At 45.3% G+C, this 15,437-nt stretch overlaps 1 protein-coding gene across 2 annotated transcripts in view; it reads right to left on the bottom strand.

The window, feature by feature from the left end:
* The window catches only part of LOC123516302, a 71,243-nt gene extending 58,952 nt beyond the window's left edge, over positions 1-12,291 (bottom strand). Inside the window, exons 1-2 of one of the 2 annotated variants that reach the window (XM_045275578.1) lie at positions 11,715-12,291; positions 10,894-11,320 (exon numbers count right to left, since the gene is read on the bottom strand). The gene's annotated coding sequence lies outside the window, so the exon portion shown is untranslated. Of the gene's footprint in view, positions 1-10,893 lie in introns of both variants that reach the window. The other variant, XM_045275576.1, reaches the window with a different exon arrangement.
* Positions 12,292-15,437: the final 3,146 nt, after the last annotated feature.

The following is a 15,437-nucleotide window of genomic DNA, read 5'->3' as shown; positions in this document are numbered from 1 at the left end:
CACTTGCCAGCCAACGGGAGGAACTTGTCGAGTGTGTCGGCGGAACTTAGAAGAGCAAAAAGTCCCTGGGTTTCGAGGGGATGAGATCGAGAACATGACCTCTGAGGACTGCGCATGGTAAATGTGGCACCACCGAATCTGTAGATGGCACTCGGAATCCCCTTGTACAAAGAAGCAGGATCATGAAAGGAACCTCGTATGCTGGAGATTACGTGCTGACATGACAGAAGGTGTGGCATCTCAACAGTGGCCAGTGAACACTGAGACTGGATGTAGACATGTAGTGTGGCAGGTGGGACTGTATAGGGACACAGGTGATCTTGAGTGCAAAATGATCACTAAGAAGGGGCCTGTCAAGAGAGATCACGGAAGTAAAGGTTGGCATATTAATGTTTGTTATATTTAGAGAAATGAATAGCGAGTGTCAGGTCCTGTGATGTCGTCAGTTGAATGCAAGTAATCGTGTAGGGCATTTTTTTTTTTTTTTTTTTTTCAGACGGAAGGAATGAGACAGGCAGACACGTTCGTTATGCCTGCTTGGCTGTTGTTACATTAAAAAGAAACAAGCGCATAGTAACAAGCCGTGGCCTGATTAAGATATTCCCAATCAAAATGGCATCTAATACGAAGTTAATGGCCGTGTTTCCAACAGTGAGGAACTAGCTTCATTCACTACTTTATACTTACGGTACTTATGACATTACTGTTACTACGATGGATGAATTTTAATTTTAGGCGCCGCAACATCAACGGTCCTATGGCGCCGCTACGATATTTTACTTAATACAATGTAGTTTATAAAAACTAAAAGAAATTAAAAATGATAAAATCAAAGGTAACAAAAAAAAAACTAAAACTACAATAAAATTCAATAAAACATTAAAAATACATATAAAATTAAATAAAATGCATATAATAGCTAAAACAAGTAAAAACGATAAAATTAATGGTAAGTAAAAACAAAAAGCTACAATAATATACATAAAACATTAAAATACATATATTAAAATTAAATAAAAATCACAGCTTTGGGAGAAGGCCAGCTTCTCCCAAAAATCTAAAAACGTCATGGCCTTGGGCCAGACACTTTGGTCCAAGGACCTTTGAGATATAATAGACACCGCTATCTCTACCGCGACAGCGGTAGAGGTAGCGGTGTCGTAACTCTATCAAACTAGGGCACTCTACCAATAGGTGCCGCACGGTAAGCGGCACCAGGCAGTCATCACAGTAAGGTTGAGGGTCCCTGGTCAACAGGTACCTCTGTGTAAGGTACGTGTGACCTATACGCAGTCGCGCCAATAAAGTCTGTAAACGTCGATCTCGAACATGGGTGTATGTCCAGTGAGGGATAGAGGAAATAGTGATCTCTCCCATTTTCGAGGTTGCGACCCCCGTTAGCCATCTCCTCTGCCAGATTGCTGCAACTGCCTCACGAATTAGAGGAAAGACATCTCGAAACGGAACAGACGCAGGAGATGGAGCGCGACTTGCTGCCTCTTTAGCGAGGCGATCTGCGTGTTCATTCCCTGGAACACCAACGTGACCAGGAACCCAACAGAACCCAACACGATATCCTCGTTGTGTAAGAAGGTATAGCCACTCCAGGGCTGATAAAACCAAAGGGTTAAAGGATATAGTGCAAGAGAGAGAAGTAAGAGCACTGCGACAGTCACTAAAAATTGTAAAAGACGAAACCGGTAGAGTAAAAATTATTTGTAAAGCTAGGACTATGGCAGACAGCTCCGCAGTAAAACGGACGCCACTGAAGGAAGGCTGCCAGACCGATAAAAAGAGGAAAACCACACTAAATCCAACGCCTGAGTCGGATTTGGAGCCATCAGTAAAAACAGGGATATCATCAGAATGCATAAAAAGTGTTCTAAAACCGTGTGTGGGACAGAGCTGGCAAAAATCCTTCTTGCCATCCATGGCAGGGCATAATGAGATAACAGGAAGCTGCCAATAACCAACTCGCGGGAGACGGAAAGAGTACACAGGAGTGGGGTCGATAGATAACTCTGCCATGAGATTTGCAACACGTAGGCCAAAAGGTTTAGGGAGACTCGGTCGAGTGACATACGCCTGCGAGCGCGAGTCCCGCAACATTGACACACAGGGGACAAAATCAGGCAGACGGTGGGTGCGAAACCAACACCGGAGCATCGAAGACTGGCGCCGGAGGTCGAGCGGCCAGAAACCAGCATCCACTAGAAGGCTAGGTATTGGAGATGTCCGAAATGCACCCGTAGCCAAGCGGACCCCAGCATGATGCACGGGGTCAAGCGAGCGTAGTCGTGCATCTGTTGCGGATGAGTAGATCTCACAGCCGTATTCCAGCTTCGGAAGTATGAGTGTACGGTGAAGCAACAGCAACGTGTCCCTGTCCGCACCCCAAGAGGTATGACTTAAAACCCGAAGAAGGGATAGTGCCTGCCGACAAGACGCCTTAAGAGAGCGAAAATGGGAACCCAGGTGAGACGGTTGTCAAATAAAAGGCCAAGATATCGAGTCGCCTCCACGCATGAGAGGCGTCTATTGGCGAGGTATAAATCCGGGTCTGGATGGACACCACGGTTGCGACAAAATGCATGGCTACGGTCTTCGAGGTGGAGAATCGAAAACCGTTCATGTTGGCCCAACTGGACACCCTATTGATCGCCAGTTGGAGCTTGCGCTCAATCAGTGACATCCTAGAAGCAGCAAAAGAGATGCACAAGTCGTCCACATATAAAGAACTGTGAATGCCATCCGGTAGAGTATCTATAACACCATTTATTGCAACTGCGAATAGCGTAACACTAAGAATACTTCCCTGTGGGACACCGTCATTTAAAGCTGTAGCATCGGAGAGAACACTCCCAACTCGAACCCGTAAAAAACGGCTGGATAAAAACTGCTGGATAAAAATAGGAAGGTGGCCCCGAAGGCCAAAATTAAACAAAGACTGTAAAATGCCATGACACCAAGCCGTGTCGTAGGCCTTCTCCAGGTCAAAAAAGACTGTTACTTGATGGTGGTGATTAGCGAAGGCCTCACAAATGGAAGACTCTAGGGATAAAAGAGCATCAGTAGTAGACCTCATCTTTCGGAAGCCGTACTGTACCGGTGACAAGTACTTCCCCTCTCCAAATACCACATGAGTCTTATATTTACCATCTTTTCTAACACTTTGCAAATACAGGACGTTAAAGATATAGGACGGTAGTTCGTAGCCTGGAGATTATCTTTCCCAGGCTTCGGAAATGGGAGAACCACTGCCACAGCCCAAGAAGATGGAAAGTCACCGGTATGCCAAATCATATTATAAAGATTTAAAAGAAAGTTAAAAGCAGTGTCAGACATGTGGCGCAAGAAGGCATAAGGTATATCATCTGGCCCAGGAGAAGAGTCGTGACACTGGGACAAAGCGGTCCGCAACTCGGAAGCAGAGAAAGGGACATTATAAGACTCCTCCAGCGGAAGAAAAGTTTATGCCGAGAGATTCCATTCTCTGGCGGTGACGTGCGCCCGGAGCTGCAGGATGCCTCTGGGAAACACTGGCAAAGTGCTCCGCGAAGAGGTCAGCGACATTCCTAGGGTCTGCCACCGTTCGCCCAGCAGACAACAAAATTGGTGGGGAAGGAGCAGAATACTTCCCAGCAATTCGGCGGACTTTGTTGAAGACATCCGTAAGAGGGTGCGGACGTTTATGGAAGAGATATAGGCTTTCCACGAGGCTCTTTGTGCCTCTTTCAAAATGCGGCGGGCCCGAGCTCGGCATCGCCGAAAAGCTTCCAGGCACTGTGGGTCCCCACGATGTCGCCGGAGACGAGAGAAAGCTGACCGTTTCTCTTTAACCGCTGCAGTGCATGCTGCGTTCCACCAAGGAACGGGACGCTTAGTAAAGCGACCTGACGTCCTAGGGATTGTCTGAAGGGCTAAAGAAATAAAAAATCAGTAAAATAATCAACAGCCTCAGCACAAGTAGAAAAGTCAGCCAGCGGACGAATAAAAGAGCTAAGGTCTGTGAATCGACGCCAATCTGCCTTGTCTAAAACCCAGCGTGGTGGCCGGGACTGTGGCTCAGATTTCACAGATTGCAATAAAATCGGAAAGTGGTCACTACCGTGTAAATCCGGTAGGACTCGCCAATTAAAATCAAGGAAAGAATTAGATGTACAAAGAGAAAGATCGATAGCTGTAAAAGTCCCAGTAGGAGTGTGGAAATGTGTAACATCCCCAGAATTTAAAATCTCCAATCCCTCATCCTCAATAAAAGAACCGATTAAAACCCCACGAGGATTACTAGCACCTTCATCCCACAATGGGTGACGGCCGTTAAAATCTCCCAACAAAAGAAAAGGCGGAGTCAGCTGACGCACCAGGCCGTCAAGCTCACCCCTGGAGACAGGAAGCCGAGGAGGTAGATATAAACTGCAGATGGTGTACAGTCGTCCCATAAAGACCTTAACAGCAACCACCTGAAGGGAGAGTTAAGTTGTACCGGGATAACAGGTATATCCTGACGGACTAGAATAGCTGTGCCACCGTGGTGGCCCTGGTCAGGGAAAGGAGTGTTAAAAACCACGATAGCCAGGAGGACTAGAATAAGTACTATCACCTATCATAGTCTCTTGTAGAGCTACACAGGCTGGAGAGAACTCCGACAGCAAAGCTCGGAGTTCCCCCCACGAGGCGCGAAGGCCTCTACAGTTCCATTGTAGAAGCTTGAAGACGACTATTTGGGTGCAGTGGACGAGCGAGCCTTTTGAGGCTGCCCGTGACTGACCTGACTAGAAATAATCAAACGACGAGAAGACACCGGGAATTGAGGTGTGCCGGGTCGTTGGACCTCAGCCTTTCGGCTTATCGGTGGGTGATGCGAACTATCATCACTTTTACTGGTCCTCGGAGGACGAGGATCAGGCAGGACTGCACTTTCCGATACAGTTGGTCCACGAGGGACGGCTATGACAATATCATCGGACGTCTCCATGCTCAGACCGTCCTCATCATAAGAAGCCCGATCTGAGACGGAGGGCGTCACAGAAGGCTGGACAGAAACTACTGGAGCTACCCTAGCAGAGCGGTCCCTGGAGGACTCACGATTATAAGCACCGGGAGAAAACTTAGACTGCTTATGCTGAGCTAAATCTAACGACTCCGCAGAGCCGCGGTGCCGCTTAGTTAGACCCTTGAAAGGCTTAGGAGATACAGGTGGCAAATGGACATCTACTACATGGGTAACTTTGTTCAAGTCCGTATTTTCTCGTCACTTCTAAGAGATGACTCAACCGAGTCATCAGCCAAAATGGCAAACCTGTTAGCCAGATAAACAGTACCACCCGCCCCAACAGAGCGAGAGGTAGCAGGAGGAGTTGTCTTCGGACCGGCAGACTCAGCCGAAGAGCGAGCGGCCAATGAAGCATAGGATGTCGCACCAGTACCATCCTTCTGGCGGTACAGGAGTTCACGGCGGGCGCTACCGAGGCTGATAAACTGACTATTGGCAAGCTGTAGAATGTCCTGCTCCAGGCGATACCTGGGGCATTGCCTGGAACGTACCTGGTGAGCATCACGACAATGAAAACAATAAGCTGCACCATTGCAATGCTCCTCTGAATGCGAGTCGAGTGCAGAGCAATTACCACATCGGGAAGCTTCCTTACACGAGCTTTTCCCGTGACCGTACCCATAGCATGAGAAGCACTGAAGAGGGCGAGAAACAAAGTGCCTCACCCTAAGGTTGATAGGACCGATATTAACACGGTCAGGAAGGGTGGACCCAAAAAGTGAGAAGGACCATGTTGGAGGAGTTCCTCATCTTAGTCACCTTTTGTACTGAGCTAGGGCACATTGCTAGTATTTCCTCTTCTGGGAATTCATAGAGGTCTTGGCTATAAACACAACCTTTGCTATAGTTAAAGGTGGGATGAGCCTTAACAGTCTCAAACATGCTGTCAGAAGGGCATGGGAGATGTTGCAACATCCTAGCTTGCGTAAGATCTTTTGCTCGCACAAGCACCCCCTTCCCATACTTTTTCAGATTCCCCTCAGGAATCGTGCCGATTTCTTTGGACAGGTACCGGGAGGCATGGATGAAATTCCACGCCCATTTCTATAGTACGCCACAAACCAACGTGGAGGTGGGATCTGGCGGACTGCTGGAACTGAATTCTCTAAATAGTTTTCAAAAACATTTGGGATGTAATCCATGTCACTGTCTGAAATATTACGTGACTGGAGAAATTCAGTTTTAAAGCCATGGCCGGCGAGGGCAGAGATGCTACATGTTCATAAGCTAAACGAGCTTCATCACATGACATAAACGTTACATAGCAGCGGTTAGAAGGAAAGTCCTTATCATAAACCAGTCGAATGCGAACAACCGTACCATACGCCTTGAGAAGTGAGTGCAAGGCATGATAGGAAAATGATGGATTAACATTTACCATTACAAGAGAATCATATGCAGCAGAAATGCATCCCTCAAAAGAACTTCCAGAACAGGAGACTGCTGTGGGAGGCCCTTGTGGAGGGGAATCCTCCTCCTTACTCAGACCTGAAGATGACGTCTCGTGGGCCAGGTCAGCCACCTCACGAGAACCTGAATGTTTTTTGTGTTTTCCCATAAAAACAGCTACACAAAAAATTGGCTCCAGGGGCAAGGGAAACCACCTACTGGGACTACAATGGGAGGAAGCGCTGGCTGCCGTGGACGGGGTACCTCGTCCCCATGCGGACCAGTCGTTTTAAAAAAAGGCCCCACATGATACGAATGTTTGTCCACGACAGAGCTGAGACCCCCCTCCCAAAGCATCCCAGCCTGGACACCCAACCATCCAGCACAGGACAGCCCCTATTGGGCGATCCCTCCAGCGGGTGGCTCCGCTGGTCCACTGGCAGCCTACGTAGGAACCATTTAGTCTGGCCCCTCACTGGCGATCTTACTAGCATGGGTAGCCCTCTCCCCCTCGAAAGGGCAGAGCAGGAGACTAAGCCCCCTCTAGCCTAGCTCGCCAGGTCACAGGGGCACGCAAGCCCTCCCACCACGACAAGGCGGTTCCCATTTGGGGGCCGTAAAGAAGAGGAATCGCGGAAGACTTTGAATCATCAATGGAAACCTGTTGAACACGCCCCTTTATATAGTTTCCAAACCACTTGAGAGGCACACCATGTATTCCAAATATATTCTCAAGCCGTTTGAGTAAAATGTCGTGGTCGACAGTGTCAAATGCAGCAGAGAGATCAAGAAGGAGAGCTGTAACATTATCTCTGTCTGCCTCCACTAGAGCATCATTGAGAAGGCGACAAAGAGCAAGCTCAGTAGAATGATTGGGACGATAAGCAGACTGGCGAGGGTCAGCAAGGTTGTTTGTGTATATGTATGTAGATAGTTGTTGTGAGACCACCTTCTCCAATATTTTATTCAAAGTCGGCAAATTAGAGATAGGACGGTAATTGGCAAATACAGGATCAAGAGACGTTTTTTTAAGTATTGGGGTAATTATAGCAGTTTTAAGAGAGACACAGAGGTGGCCAGTAGACAAAGACATATTAATATAAGTGCATATATAAGAAAGTAGCTCATTAACACACTGTTTAAACAGAGAGGTAGGAATAGGGTCTAAAGAGGATGACTTGTTGGGAAGTGACATAATAATTCTTCGGACTGTTTGTTCAGAAACAGGATTGAATTCAGTCATAGAGGTACGACAACTGAGTCTCAGTGAATAAGGTGGAGGGAAATTCGTCCAGTTGTTCTCTAATATTATGAACTTTTTGATGGAAGAAGTTAACAAAATCATCGGCAAGCTGTTGATCACTGTTGCATTCAGGATACAAATGTGGTTTTCTATGTCCAGTAATGGTATTATAAACCTTGAATAACTCAGAGGTATCACGATGACAAGCTGTTATTTTTTCTCGGTAATAAGTAGTTTTAGCCATCTTAATCTTTCTATTAAACATGTTTCGGTTACGTTTAAATTCATATAAATGGTCAGGACGCCTGCTCTTCAGTCACTGCCGCTCACATTTTCGCTTCTCACGTTTCGCTAAGATAACGTCTTGATTATACCACTGGGAATCAGGTCTAATGTAGACACTACGAGTATACTGAGGAGCGTGCTCGTCTAATAGTCTACCCAACACATGATTATACTGAGAAACCATACTCTCAACAGTGGAATGGTTCGGAACAGGCTGTCCAAGAGATGTAGCAATATCTTTACGAAACTGTTCAATATTTATATCAACAAGTCGTCTCATAGTAATAGTCCGTCGAGGTGTAGAGGGCTTGTTTACAGACAATGAGCAATGCACGGCACAATGATCAGTTAAATATTCACCGGGTAGAACAGAATAAACTTCTGTTAACTCCTTGGAGCGAGAAATCACAAGGTCTAGAGAATGGCCTAATGTATGAGTAGGAAAGTTTACATGTTGCTAAAAAGGATAAGAGGAAAGAATGTCAGCAAACCTGGAAGCACCGCCAGCTTCCGGTTTGTCTACATGAATATCAAAATCACCTAACATAAGGATGGGATTATTCACATCCAAAAGAATCTCACAAAGCTCTTCAAAGTCAGATAAAAACTGAGACAGAGGTTCAGGACGCTGTGGTCTGTAAATGACTAAAAGAGAAAGAGTAGTGTTAAAAATGGTTATTTTTAAAAGTAAAACCTCAAAGGAACTAAGCGTAGGAACTCTACAAATTCTATGACAAATGGTAGAACGGAGTACAACAGCCAGGCCACCTCCACGGTGTTGTTTCTTCCGATCTTTCCTAACAATAGCATAACCTGCAGGAGTAAGATCAACAGCTTCCTGAGTATCGGTGTCCAGAAGCCAGGTCTCAGCTAAACAAAACATATCAAAATCATTTTCTAAAATATAATCAAATAAAATAGTATGCTTATTATAACGAACAGATTGTGCATTAATAAAACTAATTTTTAAACGTTTGCCCAAACAAGAGGGGACTAATGGGCATTCTATAAAGACTGGATATTCTGAGTCTGTTTCTTAGATTTATTTACAAATGGTTTAATAAGTCTACCAACCATCCATTTTGATCCATCTAGTATCTTATCTTTTTCATCCATTGGCACAACAAGGAGAAAAGATGAGTATGTGTCATATTTAGATTTAAGTTTCGTACAGCTAGTGGGTATAACATCAACAACATCTCTAACATATGCAGTCAGTTCCGTTTCTGTAGTGGCAGGATCAAGCCTACTCACAAATATCTTTATTGTGGATTGTACAACTTTCAATCGTCCAACATGTTGCTGAGCAGTTTCCGCCGTGCCGGTCCCATTCACCACCTGTCGCCTGCGCTTGGCCACAGTGGCCCATGTAACATTTGTGTCACCATTCTCACTCTCATTACCATCAGCCTCTATAATCGGAGTAGGCCTAGAGTTTATAGAGGCGACCGGGACTGGAGACTGAGTAACATTCTCTTCTCTAACGAATATTAGTTTTAGTAGGAGAGATGTGACACTGACGCTCGGTGTTGAACCCATAAGTGTCTGAAATCTGCTGAGATAAAGTAGGCTTATTAATAATGTGAGACTGAGAAGTTGTTGTAGTTGGTGGCTGATGGCAAACTTGAGCTACTGTCGAACTCAGAATATGCAGTTTAGTATCAAGTTGCTGATGTGTGACAGTCTGGACGCGGATGTTATTAATCTTATTATAAACATCTGCTCTTAAATCGTCAATAATCTGCATTACCGTTGAGACATCCGACGAGGGGATAGCAGCCGCTAACGGAGCAGGAGGAAGCTTATCAAGCGAAACAGCAACGAACACAGGTTTGATAACTAGTTGTTCAAACTCCTGACTTTGTAGAGCGCTAACAATCTTAAGTACCAACTCACGACGCCCAGGAAAATTTTCATTTGTTTCTTCCAATGAAGCTTCATATGTAGGAATCAAGTTCAGTATTACAGCAGCAGCAGTGGTTAGATCATTGTTAGAGATGCCGTCCCACTGCACCAAGTAATCAACAAGAGAAGAAACAGACATATTATCACGTAGCTTATTAGATAAGTAACATAGCAATTCATTAATAATAATAGGAGCACCATTCACACACGCACAGTGATGGGCTACACAATTTGAGGTTGGAGCATGCTTGTTAAAACAAGCCTGGCAACAAGGTAATGACGGTTGACGATCGTCAACATCGCTCTTGCCCTGCCGGCACACAGCACAATTAGTGATCTCGGCAACACAGAGATGACAGTAATGAATAAAATATCCGAGAAACAGATAAATAATAGCACTGGGGCAAGGTATGTAAGTGAGGCACCAAGCCACCAACCCGCTAGACCAGGAACACAGCGACAATCCAACACCAAAATAAACTACCACTTAGCACTTACCAATTACACATCATCAAGAAATGAGTGAAACATAAGATTTAAAAGCAAATAAAAGTTTGGCAATGAACATATTAAAATCAAGTAAAGTTAATAAAAGCACCAATAGAAAACAAGGCAGGACCGCCGTGTATGCTCACAGAGAGGAAGAGCGGAGAGAACCACACACGTCCACCTCCTTCCGTGGTCAGTGTGATATGTATGTCCAGTGTGCCAGATCAAGTTGCCAAAAGTTCCCTGTTTTGCCTAAAAATATTTCCCTATTTAGCGCAGCATTTCCCTGTCGTAATTTTTTACTTCTTACATACGTACATACACACATTCGTGTGTGTATATATATATATATATATATATATATATATATATATATATATATATATATATATATATATATATATATATATACACACACACACACACACACACACACACACACACACACACACACACACACACACACACACACGAATATATAATGAGTACTATAATGTAAACATAGTTAATCTTCATTGTTACCTACCTAGAATGATTGCTATTCCTGTAGATCTGAAGTTTTGTAGATGTCAGCTGTCATAAGTTCCAAGTGCCCCGGTGTAACTTTGAAACTGTGAGCTGATGAATTTTCAAAAATTTTCCTTGCATGAAGCATTCCATTTAGCGATTCTGTGTTCAATGAATTACGAACTTTGGTCTTCATTAATTCACTTGAGAAAACACCCTTTCAACACTTGCACTTGAGTGAGGAAGACACAACAGTTTTTTCATGAAATTTCCTAGTAGTGAAAATAATGGGGAATCATCACCTTTTTTCAAGTCTCCAACCTTTTGCCAGAACTTGTATACATTAATATCAGGTTCTACATTCAGTTCAGTGTTTTTCAGTAAACGCCATTCACCGTCTATCTCATATAAGTCATTTTCAGACACCAAGTTAGGAAACTGAGCAGCTAGGGGGGCAACAGAGGGAATTGTCTTCATCAGTACACTTTGTGGATCTAGAGCCTTGAGATTTGTAAATACAGAATCACTGAGATTAAACCTTTGCAAAATTTGAGAGGCTCCTTCTATGTAAAAGTCCAGACATCTCAACTAGAACGTGTCCAGTTGCTGCTTGTCAAGGTTTTGGTATTTCTGAAGGGATGCAGTTATTCGTCCTCCAAGATATAGCTCTTCCAATTTAACGAAATTGTTTGGGTCTTTTACCCTGACAGCTGATAATGGTGTTGATTCTAAGACACTTGGCTTCATGTACAACTCAAGAATGGTATGCAAGACAGCAGAGACTCTAGTGTGCAATGCATAAATCTTTCCAGTAATAGAATCCTTCAGAGACTTCCAGACCTAACTGAGCTGAGCGACAGTGTATGAAAGACTGAGGGAGGCAGATTCGTAATACTGGACTCGTAGGAAGCGGACAGGGTGAATACGCGTCTCTGTCTCGTAGAAATACACGTTCAGCTATCAAGCAGGGGCGAGGGAAGGAAGGGGAGGGACGATATACGGATCTCATACGTGTCATGACACTGGGTGAATACGGGTCTCTATCGGTCTCGTAGAATACAGGTTCAGCTAGCTAGCAAGGGCGAGGGAGGAAAGGGAAGGGACGGTGTACGGGTCTCGTACAAGTCATGACGCTGTTTGGGGATGAGGGAAGGAAGAGTGAACGGTAGAGGAAGGATATAGTGATCGAGAGAGACCTCAGAAGTGGATTGAAATTCAATTGAGAGGGAATGGAAACAATAAATAATTGATAAAAATTAATACAAATAATTATTGTACGGATGACGGGTGAAGAGGATGGGAGGAGGACAAGGGTGGGGACTGCGGATGAAGGGTGTGAGTCCGTTGGTCAAAATTTCCCTAGATTTTGGAACATTTTGAATTTTCTTCCCTGTTTCCCTGTTGAGACCTAAATTTCCCTAAAACAGAGAAATTTCCCTGCATCTGGCAGCTCTGTGTATGTCTAACACTACTGGAAAAAAAAATTCACCAAAATCTCTAAAAGAGGTTACTTTCCTCTCTTGGTCTACACACTCCTATTTTAAATACTATATACATATGTACATTGCATATTCCTATCACAATGCTATGCACAACTTCTACATATCACTGTTTTCTGCTGGTGTAGATAAGGCATTGCAAAAAACCTTATCCACTTCACATCTACAACTGTCTACAGAATCTACAAATTTATCCACCCAATCTACAAATGGCCAATGAAATACACTACACCAGTGATGAAGATTTGCGGCCAACCTTCAGAACTTCACTGGTACGTTTCCAAGAATCACCATCTTGTTTTTCCTCTTTTTCCTCTTCCTCTGTCTCCTCTTGTTCCTTTGGCTACACCGGCAGTAGCAGTCTGGTGTCTGTTGTACGTCTTGCACGCTCACTCCAAACACTTCCCTCACTTCTTTGGCGTCAGTAGTACTGAATCCTGGAACAAGAGATGGAACAACATTGAAATGGCGTCAACATTAATAAGTCCTGAAAAAAATAACAAGAAAGTACAAAACCTTTTAAAATGAGACACGTGAAGATAAAAGTGTAATGTGCAAACCACAAAACTTACATCATGGTCACTCAATACTTTATTCTGGGCTTGCTTCAGTGTAGTCATACAACTGTGGGAAGAACGTAATGCCGTCCCGTTCAATAGTGCATGCAGCCACTCGCTCCCGTCCTGCTTAGTGCCTGTTGTCTTGTGGTACACTAGCTGGGTTGGGGATGCTTGCGTGGATGATAAGTTGATAACACGTCGACGCATCTTCAGGAACCCGACAAACATCTGTACAATGAAAATGTTGCAGGTGAGATAAAAAAAAAAAAGTATGAAGTGTGAGTCGGGTAACTATACAGTAATGAATATTCTCAGTGTGTCAAGAACAATTTAGAAGTGTTTAAAGTATGGTAGAATCTCACCCACTGCCCACATAGTTGGCTTTTTATTTATTGCTCTTTCACCACAGCTATTTTCTAAGACCATAAAGATGATTAGTCAAGTTATGATGAGCGTTTCTCCTGCTAACAGCGCGGAAATCGTTTTAATCTGTCATAAGACCAATAAAAACACCATTAAAAATCATGTCACTTCAACTAGAGTCTTTGGAAGGTAGTGGAGATTTGGCAAAAAAGAAAGTGTTTCAGAATATCTCCTGGCTGATCCAACTTCCGGCCCACGTTGTGTCTAGCCACGTTAATTAAAACATTTCCAGGAGGTGAAAAGCGTCTATTTTTCCACTGCAGTATGGAAACTAGCCAAAGAGAAAAGAAAATTATAATATTGATAATAAATGTATAAATAAATGAATAAAAATTGAAATAAAACTCAGATTGTTATTCCAAACCTATCCCTGCCGTGTGTGTGTGTGTGTGTGTGTGTGTGTGTGTGTGTGTGTGTGTGTGTGTGTGATGTTCTTGTTTTATAGCACCAGTAGTCAATTGTGCCTCAGTGTTTCTATCTGGGAGCTCATTTGGTCTTACCCTGCTGTGGAGGGTCAGGTGGCCACACTCGCCCGTAGCAGTCCATTCGCCTATGCATAGTATCACCTTACAATTTAAAGGCAGAAAACTCGAAATAGTAAAGAAAACTTGAGATACATTTGACCATTAGAACATTGGATGTGTGCGCATTTACAGGCCCTTTGTTTCCTTCACTCTTCCTTTCCTCGCCGACAGCTCTTTACTTCCATTCCCTCACACACTCGCCAAGTGAATGAGAAATTGGATTAAAAATTCCCAAAAGGTTTAAAAAGTGTAAGTGTAAGGAAAATTTTTCCTGCATGGCACAGTGGAGCTCGGCAGTCAGGCGACGCGTATCGCCTTAACCCGGGTCGAGCTGGACCTCGGCGCCGGGGGGCAGAGCCGGAGCCTTTGCGCGCGGCCAAAAGGCGGGCACGCCGTGCACGCAGAGCAAGGCCAAGGAGAGCCCACCACCACAAGGGACACTGCTTCTGCTTGTGGATATGGAACAGTCTGAGAGCTACAGACCGGGAAGCAAAAGATGGAAGTACTTCTCATGGTCGGCTCTCACAAGTGAAGCAGTGCGACACTGATGCATGATCCTTGCAGGTGGAGAAGGGATATAGCCTCCCTGTGCAGGGCACAACTCTCCTAAACAGAGTGAAGCGAACAATCCCTTTCCAAGGGAAGCTAATGTGATGACCATCACTAATGAGGGTGGATGCAGACACCCTGTGAAGGAAGTGGTGGACGCTACCGAGAGACGTATCTCTCCTCTCATGGAGCTAGAGGAGCCCCTCCAGTGGAGAAAGACGAGTCAAACTTCACTGGTGGGGCAGGTGGAGCCCCTCCAGTGGAGAGAGACGAGTCAAACTTCACTGGTGGGGCAGGCGGAATCCCTCCAGTGGAGAGAGACGAGTCAAACTTCACTGGTGGGGCAGGTGGAGTCCCTCCAGTGGAGAGAGACGAGTCAAACTCCTCTGGTGGGGCAGGTGGAGCCCCTCCAGTGGAGAGAGACGAGTCAAACTTCACTGGTGGGGCAGGTGGAGTCCCCCCAGTGGAGAGAGACGACTCAGACCCCTCTGGTGGGGCAGGTGGAGCCCCTCCAGTGGAGAGAGACGAGTCAAACTTCTCTGGTGGGGCAGGTGGAGTCCCTCCAGTGGAGAGAGACGACTCAGACCCCTCTGTTGGGGCAGATGGAGCCCCTCCAGTGGAGAGAGACGAGTCAAACTTCTCTGGTGGGGCAGGTGGAGCCCCTCCAGTGGAGAGAGACGAGTTAAACTTCTCTGGTGAGGCAGGTGGAGTCCCTCCAGTGGAGAGAGACGAGTCAGACTTCTCTGGTGGGGCAGGTGGAGCCCCTCCAGTGGAGAGAGACGAGTCAAACTTCTCTGGTGGGGCAGGTGGAGCCCCTCCAGTGGAGAGAGAGAGTCAAACTTCTCTGGTGGGGCAGGTGGAGCCCCTCCAGTGGAGAGAGACGAGTCAAACTTCTCTGGTGGGGTAGGTGGAGTCCCTTCAGTGGAGAGAGACGAATCAAACTTCTCTGGTGGGGCAGGTGGAGTCCCTCCAGTGGAGAGAGACGAGTCAAACTTCTCTGGTGGGGCA

The sequence above is a fragment of the Portunus trituberculatus genome, chromosome 40, assembly GCF_017591435.1.
Source record: "Portunus trituberculatus isolate SZX2019 chromosome 40, ASM1759143v1, whole genome shotgun sequence".
Taxonomy (NCBI): domain Eukaryota; kingdom Metazoa; phylum Arthropoda; class Malacostraca; order Decapoda; family Portunidae; genus Portunus; species Portunus trituberculatus.
Note: the sequence above shows the minus strand (reverse complement) of the source record. Positions and strands in the feature narration are given on the sequence as shown.